General features: G+C 45.7%; 1 protein-coding gene across 3 annotated transcripts in view; it reads left to right on the top strand.

Moving 5' to 3' along the window:
• The window catches only part of PPOX (protoporphyrinogen oxidase), a 285,846-nt gene that overhangs the window by 15,491 nt on the left and 253,544 nt on the right, over nt 1-16,811 (top strand). The window contains exon 1 of one of the 3 annotated variants that reach the window (XM_085638561.1): nt 11,074-11,172. The exons of the other annotated variants lie outside the window; for them this stretch is intronic. The gene's annotated coding sequence lies outside the window, so the exon portion shown is untranslated. Of the gene's footprint in view, nt 1-11,073; nt 11,173-16,811 lie in introns of those variants that run through there. 3 annotated transcript variants of the gene reach the window in all.

The raw sequence follows: 16,811 nt of genomic DNA on the forward strand, positions 1-16,811 counted from the left end.
CTAAATACCCATTTGTAGAGTCAGGTGGTGAGGAGAGCAGAGAAAATAAAAAGAAAGGGGTGATTAAAATTAACTGCAGGGTTCGCAAAAAGACTTTATATGGGCAACCCTGGGCCAGGACATGACTTCCTCGAGAAGGACACAAATTGATTAGTATTATATTTATTTATTGTTTCAGTTAGTTAAAATTGTTACAAAAGAGTCTAGACGGGAATGTCTCCGCCCACACGCTTTCTTCAATCATGAATAAAACAATAATTCAAACGGTGGCATATGCAAACCAGGTGAGCCATGGATTCCTCATGCTGGTGGCACAGTCTACAAGTGGTAACCGCCTCTAATATTTTGTAGCGAGTGTTTATCTTTTATGGGCAATACCACGAGTCTCACTGACAAGATTTGCTTTAAAATTGTCTTGTTCAAGGCTGGGTCAAGGTATGGCTGTCTCAGTTTGTCATAAAAAGAGCTAGATAGTAACCTGATGTTGCTACTGGAAGTATCTAATTCCTTCATGTCATCTTCCTTAGATAATAGTCTCACTTGTTTTTTTAAAATGGATTTTAAAATTCCTGTTTGGTAAATAAAATCCTGCCAATTGGACAAATCAAGGTGAAATTCAGTGCAAGCAGTAAAAAGGCCATTGGCCCACAAATTGTTGCCTTTCACAAAAATTTCCTTCAAGGTTGCTTTCATTGTGTTTGGTGGTGCGGCACAGGCCCCTCGATAATACTAAACAATCGATGCCCAATGTTCGTAACGTTGTATGTTTAGCCCGAATTCAAGTCATACCAAGATGCTCCGGGCATGGGCAGGTATCTAAAAGATCTGCTTAAATGCTCGGCAGTTGGCACGTTCCATGGTGTTAATTAATACCGCAGGAAATACTAGTTGGCCATATGAGATTGAAGGGAGTAGCTTCGCTCTTATAACCTTTCTGATGGGTTCAGTTGTCAGGCTACTTAGTTTGGAGTTCAATTTGCATAGGGCATACGTCACTGCCTTAGCTTTTGATTCGATGGATGCAGTGTATGCTGCGGGCTGCCCATTGCTCATAATCCAAACCCCCAAGTAATTGTATTTAGTTGTTGTTGCTATTTTCAAATTACCCATTCTCCAATGTTGTTTAAGTTTGTTTGCATACTTCCCAAAAATTACAACTTTTGTTTTTTCTGCGTCTGTTTTTAAATGCTTTTCGTTGTTATAGATGCTTAATGCATCCAATGCTCTTTGCATACCCGTTTTAGTATGGTCCTTAGAACCATGTCGTCTGTGTACTGCATTAAAAACAGTCTGGTTGACCCAATTTTAGGGGATAAGAAATTGGCTTTGGATATTGGTTTACCAAGATCTGCAGTGTAGAGATTAAAAATTAATTACATTTATTAATACGGAAACCTTGGATTAGGCTCCTGTTTTGCTGGTTGTCTAAAAGTGAAAAGCACATGGAGAAACACATACATGTGCAAATGCTCGTTCACATAAAATAAAAGTACACATTTTTTTCTGCAAATGTGAAAATGTGTCAATGTAAGCTGATTACGACGAGTCATGCTAACTTAAACTTATCTGAATGAGGCATAATTTTTCTAATTAATAAAAACACTTGCATATGGACCTTTGAAGAGGGTGTAAACCTTTCATTCTGCCTCCCTCGTGTGGCAGAAATTCTCTCTGGTGCCCAGGGTAGGACTCAAGGGCAAGACGGGCCGACACCTCACATCATTCCTTTTTTAGACACAGATCTTTGGTGTCTAGTTGGCCCTGGTGTAAGGAGATAGAAGGTGAACCGTCCAGTCTTCACCTTAAGGAAGCACAAAGTCTGCCTGGTGCCTTGGAAGGTGGGCTGCAATCCAATGCCTGGATGGACTATCCCCACATCCCATTCTGTTTTTCATTTTTTTCCCTGTGGTCTGATTGGCTTGCTGACAACCTGGTAAAAGTACATAAGGGGTAAACTCGCCAAAATGGCCACCAGGAGGTCTTAAAGCCTACCAGGCTACAATTGAAATAAATGAGGAAAGAAATGTGGTAGGGTACTGGACCATTCTGGTATAGGGCACCACCTGCTGGAACCATATAGTTTATGTGCCCTGTTAGATTTGGGGGTCTCTAGTTGGCACAGGTAGGTGCTTGTGACAAATAGGGACCCTTGCCTCTAGTCAGGGTAAGGGGGTACACTCCCAAAATAACCCCTGCTCACCCCCTTGGTAGCTTGGCACGAGCAGACAGGCTTATCTCAGAGGCAGTGTGTAAAGCATTTGTGACCACATACAGTAATCCAGCGACAACACTACAAATGGACACCACACAGGTTTTATATCAAAAATACGTATACTTTATATAGATTTACCACAAGACCATAAGCGACAAAAATACACTATTACTTTAAGATGGTAGTTTTTAGCTTAGTTCAGTTCAGTTCTTAAGATGCGACACTTTGCGTCAATGTACCTCACGATGCGTTGCGCTTCCACGACAAGCAATGTCGCAGCGATGGAAATGCGGCAAAGTTCTGGTGCAAAGAAGTAAAGACGTGAAGATCTTCCAGATGCGGCACGCTTCTCCGGGGATGCGAGAAGTTCTCGGTTCGATGCGTGGACTGCAGCGCGACACCCTTGTTCAGAAGTGTGACGGCAACAGCTCCAACTGCGACACTCTTCTCCCACGATGCGTGAAGCTTCCGCACGATGCGACAGCTACAGCGGCGACATCCTCGTTCAGAAATGCGACGGCAGCAGCTCTGACGGCGGCGTGCTTCTCGGGGATGCGAGGCGCTTTCTCCGATGCGGTGCAATGTGACAGTTTCAGCGGCGACACCCTTGTTCAGAAGTGCGACGGCAGCAACAGCGGCGGCGACACGCTTCTTCCTCATTGCGAGACTCTTCTCTCGATGTGGTGAAGTGCGTCAACTTCATCGGCGACACCCTTGTTCAGAAGTGCGACGGCAGGCAGCAGCGACGGCGACACGCTTCCTCTTCGTTGCGAAACGCTTCGCTCGATGCGATGCAGTGTGACAACTCCAGCGGCGACACCCTTGTTCAGAAGTGCGACGGCAGCAGCAGCGACGGCGACACGCTTCAGCTTCGTTGAGTCGTGCTTCTAGCTCCTTGTGACGCGCAGTCCCTCAGAAGGCCCAAAACAGCAGCAGGCACTTCCAAAGAACTCTGGGGAGCTGGGGGTTGAAGTCTGTTGTCCCTGAGACTTCAGCAGGAGGTAAGCTCTGTTCCAAGCCCTTGGAGATCCTTGCAAGTTGAAATAAGCACACAAAGTCTCTTCTCCTTCCTTTGGCAGTCAGGCAAACCACTGCAGGCCAATCCCCCAAGCAGCACTTCAGCTTAGGGATAGTCTCTCATCAGTTTCTTCAGGTTCCGCTCCTCAGTAAAGGTTTCTTCTTGTTCCAAAAGTGATCTAATTTCTTGGGATCAGGGTCCCACTACTTATATCTAGGCTTTCCTGTTTTCAGTTTCTATTTTTGGTAAATTCTGGTGGAGTTTTTTCAGTGTTTTCCAGTGATTTCAATACCTCAATAAAACAGTGCTTTTCAGCAGTTTCTCATTTTCGCGCCATAAAAAACAACTAAAACAGTGTTTTACCGGTGTTTATGGAACGCTTTGCTTTTATTATTGCTTGCTTTCTACATTGATGCATGGTATATTGGCAGTGTACTTACAGTGTATATGAGGTCCAAATACAATCTTACAAGTCAAACTTATTGTAGTACACCATACAATATTTCTTCAGTGAGTCTTTGGTCATTCGTGCTCTCTCTTTCCTTCCCATGTAAACTTTTATTTGTGAAAAGGCCCTCTCGACATTGGCCCTTGAGTCTGGCAACGCCAAAACAGCCAGTACACTATTTGCCAACTCTGTCCACTGACATAGCTTTCCATGCCAATACTGGTGCACCAGAAGGTTGACATTCTCTGGGTCAAGTTCTGCAACATATGCGTTGAACTGGGTGCATATGCCCTCAGAGTTATTGAAGCGGTCAAAAATGAAGCAGTACTTTTCAAAGTCCTGAGAAATTTCCCTTTACGGAAGGGATCTAGAACTTGTGCACAGTACCTCAGGAAAGGTTGGTGAAGGGACATTCCTATTCATCATTGCAAGCCATTTCTCATGCATTGTAAAATAACATTTCCTGAATTGCTCCTCAACATTTCTTTGCGTGGCAAGCATTCTAACATGGGACCCACATGGTATCATTCTTTGAGACTGTCCTTGCATACTAACTGTAACTTGTATTGGAGTTTTCCTTGAAGTGCATTTTTATGTAAAGTGTTAAGATAGTAGCTCATAGGCGTCAGTCTTGGGGTGGTTATCTAATCTTATCTCGGGACCTGGAAATGCCTGATACTCGCTGTGGTAACTGACATTTGATTTTGCCAATGCTTTATTACTAAAATTATTATTTGACTTTAATGCTAAATACTCGGCTATTATAACACATTTTGGAAAAATCATGAATGCTCTTTAATGTCTAGCACAGTCTCTACTGTTGGGCCTTGTATTATAGTGGGTTATGAAGGGAGTAATGTGTATTTCTGTAACCATGGTAGGCATATTACATTTAGAAATTTGTTACCACCTAGTGATGGCATTTACGGTTTACACTCCTAAACATACAACTGCACTGTTGGGAAGGGGATGGTTTGGGGAACTGGAAAACACCAACTCAATGCCTCATCAGGGGTGGTAGGCGCTATATAAATACAATATATATATTTACAATTTATATATATATATATATATAATTTACACACACACAATTACAAATCGTCATGTCTGCCCTTCTCCTATCTGTGCGAACAACAAATAATGTAAATTATCCCTGTATTTAATGTAAAGGAGGTGGGCAGGAGTAATTGCATGAGCTGATTCGCTAGTATAAGGGGACTTCTCTCAAGGATTGGAGAAGGGTGGGTGAACAGGCTGTCTGGTTTGAGTTTGAGGTTTAAGCTTTTTTGGGGCAGCGTGAGTTACAGTATGTACTCCGTGGCGCGAGCCAGCTGTTTTTACTATTGATTTCCCTGGAAGTGCCACTCGCATTGAATACAGCAAGCACGCACACTTGTGGCCTACCTGGCAAAACACTGGGGAATCCAGGTACCCGCTCATATGGAGGGGATGGTTGCAAGGAAAATACACTTGGGACGCAGCATGCGATCCTGGCCAGGCAGTACCCACACACCTTGCAAAGGAAGCCTGCCCTCTGCACACACTCGGGGGAAACGGGCACCAAAGAAGGTTTGCAATATGGAACTGGAGGAGAGAGTTGGAGTTGGGGGTACATTGTGTAATGTAACTGTTGCTCATGTAAAGTGCTCCCATACCTTCAAGTCGAATTTGTGCCATATAAAACGTTGGTCGGATGGTGGTGAGATATCAACCATACCCGGTAAATACTGACACCCTATTGTGTGGTATTTACTAGACTTGGCTAACTACCTCTTAGTTCAAGTTTTCAATTAGAAATGGGAGCTAACTTGGGAACTCAGCACTTACTGCACCAAATTCTGCATGTAGCAGTATTTAACAGGTCATTTACACAATTATATTATCACAGACCATTAGATAATATTAAAACTAAATGTGCAGCATAATTTGCATTTTCTTGCCATATAAATAATTTATTCCACTCTGCCGGTTCAGTCATGTCTTGGCGCAAAATTACAGCGGTCCTGAGCATAATAATTTGATAATATTACTTAGTATTACTCTTGGTTAAACAATACTCCTAAGCAGCAATACCTTATAAAAGGGGAAGGAGATAGGAAGTGTCTGCCTGTGTGTTGCAAATTTCAAATGTGTGACCTTCCTAGTAGTGTCAAGTTTAATATTGGGTTGATAATAAGGATGCCAGAGACATAGCAAAGGAGACAAGTAGGGATAGTTAAATATATCAGGAGTGCTCCTTGACGAAATATGACTTTTTAGCAAATTTTCGTAGAAATCGTGTTTTAAAATGTACGGTTTTGCCACATTTTTTAATTTTTCACTGCACACCCCGTGCAAATCTGACTCACTTGCTTGCTGGAATCCAGACTATCTTTATACCACACCATATTCTACGATCACAAGTAGAAACTGGTGAGCAGGTGGGGCAAGGGCAGAGAGGGCCGCGTGCGAGTAGAAAGGGCAATGCGTGCAGAGGGAACAGGAGCAGATGTTTTAAAATGATAGGCATTGCCCATTCTCGAAATGTGGCTAAGCCCGCAGCACTCCTGTCCTACCTGCGATTCTTCTCAATTTATATTCAGGTGCACGTGTGGCCTTCTTACTGTGGCATCGCATCAGGTGAGTGCATCTGGTCGATTAACAACATTAATTTTATTATTGATAATCATTACGACCCCCATCTCCGTTACAATACTTAAAATGATACTAATAGTGCTTAAAGAATGAAAGACACTCACCTAAATAGCAGTAATTTTATCGATCTCGGAATGATGAAAAGCAGAGTAGACCCTGTCTGTCATCGATATACTGGCCTTTTGGGAAATATGTTAGATTTTGCATACTAACGGCATCTAGGCAGAGGTGCAACTAGAGCCACATTTCGGGGGGGGGGGCAGGGAGGGGGACTGACTCTTCCAGCAATATGCTGAGTGGAGATGCATGGGCTCTAAGAGGGGGTGAAAAACAGCAAAGCCTCGTTAACAAGTGAATGGTCTTTTAAAGACCTGTGAAGTGCTCGGGTGCGGCTGCAAGAAAACAGACGCCAGCCCACAGCAGCTCAAAAACTGTCTGTGTGTGTGTGTGCGCGCCCGGGAAGCTGTCTCAGCCCGGGCGTCACACACAACGGGGGAGCTGAAGCCCTGTGAGTCCAATGGGCTTTGCGCACCTGCTTCTAGGCAAATTTCATGCACCTGTGTTAGAAATGGGGCACTGTTGTCTGACAGTAACTGAAGTGACTGACTCGGCCACAACTCTGCCGGACTGTAGAGGCAGTGGCCTGAATCACAACCACAACATTGGCCAGTCCTCCTCTGCTAGCGGATTCGCTGTGTTCGCAGTGCGCACCCAGATCTACATAGGAGGCTCATCCAGTCGCCGAGGTATCTTAGTGGCCAAACATGCTGGCACTGCGGAAGAACTCTCCTCCGGTTACTTGGAATTACTGATGCGTAGCTTGGATGCCCGTACGTTTCCATAATAATCGGAACACGAAGATGGCGGCCCCAAACCCACAGTCTCTTGGAACAAGGCATTCTCCTTAAACCCGACTTGCCCTCTGTGCGGATACCCTAAATAGCAGCACAATGGCTTCAGATCTCACTGAAACGCCACGAAATGGCCGTAATTCTAGAGTAATACAAAAGCGTGCTTGGTTAATTATGTAAGTGAGGACAATGACCTTATCTTTCATTATTGTTCCAAATAGTTTTTCTAATCAACGGCCTGGTGCCCAGCACCGGGAGCGCGATATTAGCATTGGCTTGTCAGAGGGCATTATTCGAGAGATAATTGCCCTTCACCCACATTATGCATATCAAACCAAAGCGGGTGCATGACGTTAGTGGAGGTCAATGAATGCACTTCCACCACTAAACGAGGCCCGCCAACTTTACCCATAAAACAGCTCCCTTGCAGAACTTATCTTCTGGATCTCGGAGCACTGGCGGTCGCCGTCTGCAGTGTGAGGTGTGGGGGGACCGACATAGTCGCACATTAATTAAAATAGGACCTGAACCCCGCCCCCCAACCTTGCCTAATTAAATGGGGAGGGACTCATATTATTCCCTGCAGTTTGCTTCCAGTGCAGTTCTGTTTTGTACTGCTTTGGCTCCCTCAAGTGGCCAAGTTGTGCAAATGTGAAAACTCAGTGATACTCTGTTTAAACCGAGTCACCTTATTTTCGTCCGGTAGGGTATTGTCGGGCACAATCGGTTTAAACCGAATTCCGGACAGCCTACTTATACCCCAAAATCCTTTGTTCTCTGAGGGGAGAGGGGCCTTTGCCCAGTCCAAACCAGTTCCTGAGCACTCTGTTTACCAGACTTCTCCTTTCCTTTCACAGTGCAGGGCAGAAACATCAGACGCCCCACAGGAGGTGGAGCCAGCATTGTGGAAGGCAAGTATAGCCCTGGAGCACTTTGTTGACAGGATTCCTTCTCTTCATTCACTGTGCAGGGCAGAGACATCAGCTGCTCCCCAGGAGGTGGAGCCAGCATTGTGGAAGGCAGGCACAGCCCTATTCAAGGTTCAGGTGTAACCTCTCCCTCCCGTCTAGATGCAGATCTCTCTATTCACCACTGGGCTGACTCATCCTGTCTCTTGGAATCCCCCAGCCCTGTCACTCACAGAAACCAGGCAAAGGAATACACAACCTAGCAGAGGCAGGCTTGAAAGGTTAGGCAAGAAAATACCTACTTTCTAAAAGTGGTATTTTCAAACACAGAATGTTAAAACCACCTTCACTAAAAGGTGTGTTTTATCATTCTGAGTTCAGGCATACTAAACTCGAATTTCTACCATGTTCTCTGAGTCAGTTAAGATTATAAACATGTAATAATCTAACAGCCCATTCTGGCCTATGGAGAACAGGTAGCCTTGCAATAGTGAAAAACGAAAATGGCTGTAATTCACTATTAGGACATGCCACACACATCAGGGCATGTCCTACCTTATACTTACAATGCACCCTGCCGTTGGGCCTACCATAGGGGTGTCTGGTATGAAGAAAAAGGAAGGTTTAGGGACTGGCAAGTGGGTGCACTTGCCCAGTCAGCATGACAGTACCAGACTGCACGCAGGCTCTGCAATGGCAAACCTTAGACACATTTTACAAGGCTGCTTCTGTGGGAGGCACAACCAGTGCTGCAAGCCTACCAGCAGCATTTGGATTTACAAGCCCTGGGCACACTCAGTGCACTATACTAGGGTCTGACAAGTAAACCAAATCAGTCAATCATGGAATCACTAATCAATACATTCATTTACAGTAGGGAGCACTTGCACTGTGGCCCTGGACAGCAGTGGCACAGTGCCCAAAGCATCTAACACCAGCAAAAACACATGAGGCAACAGCAAAATAAATGGAAGGGAGACCCACCCCAATTATGCCAGGTCTAACATGCCCCAAATGGATTTACCCTTTTTCTCCCAGCCCGTGTGTCAAACTACACCCTAAGAAACCCATGTTTCCTTTCACTTGTCATGGGGAATGGCTGTAGTGTTCGGACTCCGGGTCACCGGCACCAGGTAACTCACCAACCTTGGGAATTTCTGAATCCCAGAGGCCCTGGGAAATCCAGTGTTGTGTGACTTTCCTGGATCCCAGCAAAATGTATTATGCAATGCACCCTGTAAACACCAAAAATAGGCATGACATCCAATTTCCTCCATCTTTCTATGGGGATGGATGCAACATTTCAGTCAGGGACCTGCCGGCACCCATGGAGACGTACTAACTCAGGGCATTTCTGAAACTCAGTCCAAGGGGGGATCCAGAGTGGTGTGGCTTGAGTGGATCCCAGGAGGTTTTCTTACAGTGAATACACTGCGAACATTAAAGCATAGGTAGAAAAAAATATTTTCCCCACATTTGAGTGATGAAAATTCTACGCACTAACAGCCAATGGCCAATGTCTTACCACCCTGCTTACCCACACTTATACCTGTAAAACCTGCCCTTACCCACAGTGTGGGTGAACCAAACACATTTTATAGGAACATACCAAAACTGAAACCATGTGAAGACCACATTGACACTATGTTGCCTATTCATGGTGCAAGGAATATGTAATGTCATGCTGGTTCTTGTCGGGCAAAAGGCCGACCCATATCAGTAAGGTTTACTAGGAAGAAAGTATGGAAATGCTGGGTGGAAGCATCAGAGGATGTCTTCTGAACTGGACACAGAACTCCAGATAAAGGCAACGTCCCTTTTTTAGGGTGCTATCCCACTGAGGTCCCCAGAATTCCTCTTATTAGCCCTACAGTCTTGTTAAATTTTTTTGACGTTTTTTAGGTGGTCCGAATTGTGAACTTTCTAGATGCTGTTCACAGGGGAGCATTTGTTCCTGTTGACCATGTGGTTCTTGTTCTACGTTGTGTGTTTGTTTGTACGTGTCTCTTGTACTTTTGAGTAGAGTCTCTGTGTTCTCTGTCTCGCGCTGCTGCATATTAGGTTATACCTCTGTGATCAATCTGTGAGAGGAGAGTTTGTCCTGCAGCAGTAACTTCTGCATCTATGAAATGTGCTTTCCTCTCCCCCTGGCCCCATTGTAGCAGCCGCCCACTGTTAACTCAGCAATGCTTAATTTGTGCCTGTGGTTGCCGGTGATGGGCCCCAGTATTCATTTTTAAGGGTTTAGACTTATTTTTCATCATCCGACTATGGCCCAGAGCAATAGAGAAAGTCAGAAAAGGGATTACGAGGTGATAGAGAAAGATATCAAAGCACACACAAATATGAGTTAGCAATTATGCAAGATTCTGAAAGAGTGAGATGAGATAATGAGACAGCGAGTGTGTGTGGGAGAAGAAAAGGCATGAGATGGAATCAAGAAGGGTCAGACTTGGTATTCTTCAACCCTACAAACTGCCATCCAAGTCGCAGCTTCCTAAGAAAAACTTTGGACCAAGCATTATTTATTATTATTATTTTTTGTACACATTAAGCATTAGCGCCGATTTATTCAAGTGGACTGCAGAAAGAGGCTGTTACTGTTTTGCTGCCTTTTGGTGCTGTATGAGAGGGAACCTTGAAATATTGCTTTATGCACTGCACCTGTTGCATGTAAGTTAAAACATCTGATTTGTCAATGGCTTTTGGAATTATTATTATTGCGAATCAATTAAAATTAATAATATATATGCATTTACTGTGGCGTAATGTATCAATTTCAGAGGAGTTTGGGTAAAACGTATATATAGCTGTCCAGAAACACCCCGTGAAGTTTAAGGTTCTTGTTCTACATGAGAGTATTCGATCTATTGAACGCGAACAGTTCCTCTGCATGCCTGTCAGGTCGAGTGCCTGTCTACAACCGTTTCCCCGCCCACCTCTGAAGGCTGGATGTCATATGTACAACTGGCTGTGTGATTGGCCAGTTTTGCTAAGGATTTCGTACTGCTACAACTCGATAACCAAAGGGGGTGGGGCGAAGGAAACTGGCGGCTGCCTTTCCATACTTTTTCTCTACTCCACGGGTGGCAACTCTTCAGGTAAGTCTCGCTTCTTTAGCTAAGAATAAAATGAGACCAGATATCTGCTGCGAATGCAGGACGCCATGGATATCAATCTCAAGCTTACAATTGCCCACATTGTGTGATCCTCGACAGTCACTATCTCTTTTGTACTGTAGTCACTATTTCTTTTGTACTAAGACTCGTGCTAACCATCAATGGCAGTTTTTATTTGCACGTAGTTTGTTTGTATCGTAGTCATGCGTTCACACGACCGCGGTTGTCTCAACAGAGTGGTGGTGCCACTGCCTCCAAAGCTGTAAGCAGCCCGGCACCAGGCAGAGGACGCCCTCTTTATCTGTTTCGTATCTGAGCGTGCCCTCTTGTGGCAAGAGGTCTCGTCTGCTTGCTGGTGATATGGCCTATGTTCGGCTAACACCCCCGAGAACTTTCCTCCAGCTTCTCGACCAGTGTCACGGGATTTTAATGTACTGCTATGCTCAGTTATTTTATTTTGTGCTGTGATATTTTAGGCTCGTTTTGTTAAACTAACACGAACACGTCTTTTTGAGTCTGGAGGTGAACATTTGAGGTGGGAGTATATATTACATAACCTTTTTTAAAGTTGTGGTTAAAAATAGTTTGACGTGATCTACGTTAAAACATGGGTAATTAATATGCACATCGTGTGTGCAAAAATCTTGCGTTATGGGTCAGCCTTCCCCAAAGTTTTGTTTAATTTTATGTATTTTGTTTAATTTATCATGATGTGGAAAACTCAATAAAACATAGTTTTAAATGTCATTAAAAATATGGCCATTTTAAAAATAAGTCTTTTTTAATTCAAACGTTATCCGTACTTAGGTTTTAACGTTTGAAAATATATAGTTTACCTTGAGATCATGGGTCCTCAAAGGTTTAATTGACGGGCCCGTTTTCCTCTGGTTCTGTGCCAAGACCCCACTTCCTCACTTTTCAACATTACGATATAAGGCATGGGTCAGGGCTCATCAAAATAACCCATTACATTTTGGAAAGTGGTTCCCACCTGTTTGAAAACGTTGCTCAACGTCTCCACGCAGCAACAGTGGGAGAGCGCATCCCTGTGCCACTGTGTTGCCTATGCACTGATCTGAATATACTTAGCCCAGCCAGCTGGGAGGTAGCAGTTGAGAGCTATATGCCGGCCCTCTCCGTATCTTTTGTTCTTGGGAGTACTGAACTGATACAAATAAAGAACCATTATTACGCGAGGTAACTCAGCGAGTTGAGCCCCCACCGCAATGATTACTGTAGGCCATAGCTTCAAATGCGACTGGGCCGGGTTATACTGCCAGGTGGGCTTTCTGCATCTCGCCCCCGAAACTCACCCATCTTAGGTCGCCACGTGCGCACAGCAATGTGGGCAGCACACATCATGCTATCCCACAGTAGTGGTATTTCATGTGTACACAAATGTACATCACTACACAGCTTATCTGTGCGTGCAGGTAGGTGTGTGGGAGAGTGGATTGGTCCATATTTGGATGCATTGTTTTGTTTGTTCTCTAACCGGTCCCTAGGGTGAAGTCTGCACCCAGTGATCTTGTCCCTTGTGTTAGGTGGCTGTGAAGGAGGGACTTGTGTGGTGTGTTGTCCCATGCACAATAGTGTCTTTCTGCTGAGTGGTCTAGGTGTCATTGCTCAGCCATATGAATATGCTGTGCTTGAATGGCGCGCGCTGGTTACATTTAGCTGGCACCTAGTCTGTGTTTTTTCACCCATCAACCGTCCTGTGGTTATCCATGGCCAGGGCCGTTTCTAGGTGTTTTGCCGCCCTAGGCGAGAATTGAAAAATGCCGCCTCCTCCCTTTTACTACCATCACTCTCTACCCCTGTCATCCAGGCTAGAAGAATTAATGCATTAGATCACAAGATGTGCCTCATCATGCCGCATAATTTGCCTTTTTTTGACGCATAATTTAGCCAACTCTCCGCATAATTTGGTTCCCTCTGCGGCTTAATTTCAAGTGGCCCTAAGTATAAATAACACCAACAATCAAAGAGCATATGGTATAACAGCTGAGCAGGTTACTGCTTGCTGCAGAGATCTGCAGTGTTAGCTGGTCACAAATTGAAATATTTGCACAGTTTACTCAGCCTTTTATCTTTCCAAGTTTAAAAGGAGTGCCTTTGTGTTAAATAAAATTGACCTATTATCTAAGCCCCGAGGCATAATTAAATTAGCGATGTATGTTTTGTAAGTGGGCGTATAGAGCGCAAACGTAGCTGTAGAACATCACAGTGCGGTACAATAGTTGCCTGTGTACTTTTGAGTGGTAAATCATATAGAGCTACCAAACTGACTCTAGAACCAGGTGGATTGGACAATCTCGCTATATGATTTTATTCACTCAGGTCAAGCATCACACGCTTCATATCTAGCCGCCGCTGATATGTCTCACTGCATAAATCGTGACAAACAATCCCAAAAGCTAAAGCGCAAGAGGCAGATCACAATGTGAACTTGTCTTTATTGCAGATTAGAAAATAAATTATGGCTATTCGTCTTTTTTTTCACTATTTCCAGACCATAACAAGACCGGAACCTGTATTTTGGGGTCAAAAAACGAATTTCAGATTGACGTGATAGAAAAAAGAAGCCTCTTGGCACCATGTATTTTTTTATGTGTGGCGTGCTATTAGTCACCTGTTTGTACTGCTTAAAAACAAATGAAATTCGTGAATTATAAACCAATTACCTGACACGGTTATTTTATGTCCTAGGCACCAGAGTAGCCGACACACACAGTCTGTCCCCCACTCGCCTAGAGAGAGGGTGGTGCGACGTGCAAGACCTAGTCACCGTCACTGGCTGCTACATAAAGCACCGCTCGGGGATTGGCCAAAAATGATGCTCAGGGCCGTCATTGGTAGCGCTTTCCCACACTACAAGATTGACGGCCCCAGGGTCCCACCCACTGGTACTGCCGGCTGGCTCCACACACCACTGTGCTAGGGTGTGCTGCACAGCATGTACAAGCAGGTGCGCCTGCACTCACATACAGGTGCTGCTGCCTTCAAATTAAATCTTTTTTTCCCCTTTTTCTGCCCTAGCCCTTTTGCCGTCCTAGGCGGCTGTCTAGTCTTGCCTAATGGTAGAAACGGCCCTGTCCATGGCCAGGGCTCAAGTCGAGGGTAGACGCCGTCTACCCACTATTTTCAGAGGGCAGACACCGTCTACCCTGCTGCAAAGCTGGCCGCCTTCACCGGAGTGCCACGTTCCTTTCCTACTTCTCCCGATATACTGAACTCGTCCCGGTGTTATTTTCTGACACCGGGACACTTTCAGCAGCGCCTGCACGTTGTTTGCTTTTGCTCCGAGCAGCAATGTGCAGGCGGGAAAGGGTTTATCAGATTCCAGCTTCCCCCATTACAAAAACGGAAGTTAAAGGTCCATTAGCCCTCTTTTTGTTGGAGTATCATGGCTGGTAGCCATCGGGAACCTCACACCTAGATGCAATGGAGCGGAAACAAAGGCTTACATTTTATCACTTTACAGGTACTTGAGAGGGAACTGCTTTTGACTTTGTTCAGTTCCTGTTTATAAGAGACATGCAAACACTGCAAGATTTTATGGTGTGTTGGTCGCCCCAGTATTTTACACAAATAAAAATTTAAATAGCACTATTTGTTTGTGAGCGGATGAGATGAATGACTCAAGACTCTACGTCTAGTCAGAGAAGGTTTTATTTTGATAAAGTCCCTTTTAGTGGGCGCAGCCAGATTGTTTCAAACGAGCAGGGGGGATTTTGGTCTCAAGGTAAACAAGTCTCTGCTTTCCGTCGAGTTTGAGTGGCGCCGGGGTCGTCCCTTGCGATGTTTCGTCCTTCGGGCAGGTGTGGCAGCGTAGAGGACTCCGATGTGCCGGCGACCCAAAAGAGAGACAGAAGCAAAGGAGGCGGTCAGAAAACAAGCTCTCGCTATTCTCACACGGGGACGGGGAAGTGAGGACAACACTCTGGTGCTCAGGTGCGATTTAGGCTACGGCCGCTGTGCAACGGGACCAGTGCAAGTGAGGAAGGGGATAGTGCAGAGACAAACGAGTCGGCGAGTGGCGATATCTTAACTTTCCGCCTTCTCCCGCCTCCCGACCCAGCCCGTGAAACGGTCACGTACCTGGGTTAGCCACGCTCCTCCGTGGGCGCGGCTCGGCGATACGTGGTTGCGGAGTCCTCCTGTCTCCGGCTTCTCTCCCCTCGGCATCCATCCTAGGTCCTCAGGGCGTCCTCGTTCTCCTCGTTCTCGCTCTCGTTTTCCAAACTCCTTCTCACGTCTTTCCTTCTCCAAGTCTCCCGCTCCGGTGTTCGTACACACCCCGAACTGTTCTTGGTCGGATTTTATTGGCTGCGGGCCCAGGGTGTCATCATAGTGGGCGGGGTAGTCCGTGAGCTCATCCCAGTTAAAGGGGAAGGCGTCTGCTGTAGTCGGATCCTCAATTCCTGAAGCTGTCCATGCGTCTTCCTGCGGATTATAAAACATAGGGCCCGTGAAATCCCGAGCCTCCCACCACTCAGCCATGTGTCGACAGTCCTCCCCGCTCTCCTTGTGACACTCCTCCACCACCGGTTTCTCCCGATCGGGGAGAGGAAAGGTCCTGGACAGGTAATCCGCACTAGCATTGTCTTTTCCTTTCCTATGTTTGAGAGTGAAGGAGAAAGGCTGGAGGGACAGAAACCAACGGAGAACCCTAGGATTGTTGGAGAGGTTCCGGTTCATCCACTGGAGGGGTGCATGGTCAGTATAGAGGAGGAAGTGACGCCCCTCAAGATAGTAGCGTAATTTATCCGTGGCCGACTTTATCGCTAGACATTCACGCTCTATCGTCGGGTACTTCATCTCCCTAGGGAACAGTTTCCTACTGATGTAGACAACGGGGTGTTCAACCCCGTCACCCGTCTCTTGGGACAAGACGGCCCCCAACCGATGGTTCGAGGCATCCGTGTGTAAGATAAAGGGACGTGAGAAGTCCGGAGAGGACAGTACCGGACTTGAAGTGATGATGTGTTTGAGAGTATGAAAGGCGTGTAACATCTGTTCGGTGGGATGGTGAAATACGGAGGGTCTGACCTCGTTGAGGAGAGTGTTGGTTAAGGGGGTTGCTACTTCAGAGAAGTTAGGGATAAAGCGCCTGTAATACCCTATCAACCCTAAGAATGCTCTCATCTCACGCTTCGAGGAAGGGAAAGGGGTAGCAGTGATGGCTTTTATCTTTTCGGACTGGGGGGCTATTAGGCCATGACCCAGGACGTATCCTAAATAGTTCACCTTGTGGAATGCCATCCTGGACTTTTTTGAATTGATATGTAATCCGGCGGCTCTTAGTGCCTGGAAGATCGTGTGCAGATGTTGGAGGTGGGTCTTCCAGTTTGGACTGAAAACCACGATATCATCAAGGTAAGCTGAGGAAAAAGCTTGATGGGGCTGTAGGATCGTGTTCATAAGGCGTTGAAAGGTGGCCAGTGCGCCGTGCAGTCCAAAGGGCAACACCGTGAATTCGTAGAGTCCTTCCGGAGTAGAAAAAGCGGTCTTTTTCCGATCTTCCTCTCGTAAGGGTACCTGCCAGTACCCTTTAGTCAGGTCCAACGTGGTGATGTAACGGGCCTCCCCTAATTTCTCTATAAGTTCGTCGATACGGG

This window comes from Triturus cristatus, chromosome 12 (assembly GCF_964204655.1).
Source record: "Triturus cristatus chromosome 12, aTriCri1.1, whole genome shotgun sequence".
Lineage (NCBI taxonomy): Eukaryota > Metazoa > Chordata > Amphibia > Caudata > Salamandridae > Triturus > Triturus cristatus.